Source organism: Nylanderia fulva, unplaced genomic scaffold, assembly GCF_048542155.1.
Source record: "Nylanderia fulva isolate GAGA-0341 unplaced genomic scaffold, ASM4854215v1 Scaffold210, whole genome shotgun sequence".
Classification (NCBI taxonomy): domain Eukaryota; kingdom Metazoa; phylum Arthropoda; class Insecta; order Hymenoptera; family Formicidae; genus Nylanderia; species Nylanderia fulva.
Window position 1 is genome coordinate 28,198 of NW_028190276.1, and position 1,107 is coordinate 29,304.

At 28.9% G+C, this 1,107-nt stretch overlaps 1 long non-coding RNA gene across 1 annotated transcript; it reads right to left on the bottom strand.

Moving 5' to 3' along the window:
* Nucleotides 1-217: 217 nt before the first annotated feature.
* LOC146723266 (uncharacterized) lies at nt 218-782 on the bottom strand. The gene is made up of 3 exons (XR_014924658.1): nt 685-782; nt 487-592; nt 218-395 (listed from the first exon to the last, which is right to left on the bottom strand). It is a non-coding gene; the product is annotated as an uncharacterized LOC146723266 (long non-coding RNA).
* Nucleotides 783-1,107: the final 325 nt, after the last annotated feature.

The following is a 1,107-nucleotide window of genomic DNA, read 5'->3' on the forward strand; positions in this document are numbered from 1 at the left end:
ACCATGAAAAATAACTGTGATATTTTATTCAAGGTGCAAGTTCACATTGAACATACATACATATAAGTAAAACTGATTACAATTTGATTCTAGAAAATAAGTGCGATATGTTATTCTTAGTGCACAAAATATAATAGTCGTTTATAGAGATTTGATTTGAAATTCATACTAGCCCGTACAATGAAAAATAATTGCTCGTAATTCCAGAGTACCAATTTGTTAATTACTCAGAAAAATAACATGGCGGCCTGCTCTCAAAAAACTATGATGTTTCTCGATGTCCATTTAGAAATAATGTCGAAGCTCTTACAGAATAATTACTACAACATTTGAAGTACGAAAAGTATTACAACTCACGTAAATTTCCGCACCATGTTCTACACCGGAACTGTTTTCTTAAAGAAAAAAATATACATATATGTATATTATGTATAATCTATCATAAATGTATATATTATGCATATGATTTAATATTGTTATATTTACCTTACTAATGGCACAGGTATATCACGTACGCTCTTCCAGTTTTCAATAACCACGTATGACAAGTGTCGGATACATTTTTAATCCATCTGATCGAAACGCAGGATTTCTACAAATTATAATATTTATATAACAATATATAGAAGTAATAAGAAATAATTAAGTTAATTAATATGTACAAGCTAGAGAACCATTACTTACAATAAATTGATATACATCTCGTTCAAAGTCAACATTTGGTAAATCTGACATCATGTGAACTATCATCACTTTGAAGACTTTAAATATTCTGATGTATTCGTATATTATGTGATATATTTTTTTATATTATATATAATTACATATATGCAGTATCGCATATCACATGTTTAGTATATCATAAACATATTCTTTTATAAATATATATTGATACTTTAGGGTATGTTCAAACCCTAAAAGACCTTAAAAGACACTAAAAGTCTCCTTATCCTGCACCATCAAAGTCCATTCTTTGGGGGTGTAGAACTACTAAAATATAAAAAATTTTGAATTGCACGTAATATAACCTGAAAGGCGGCATCGCCACGAGTAATTTGAGCCAAGAAAAAATAAAATCGGTCAAGCCATGTTCAAACCCTAAAAGAC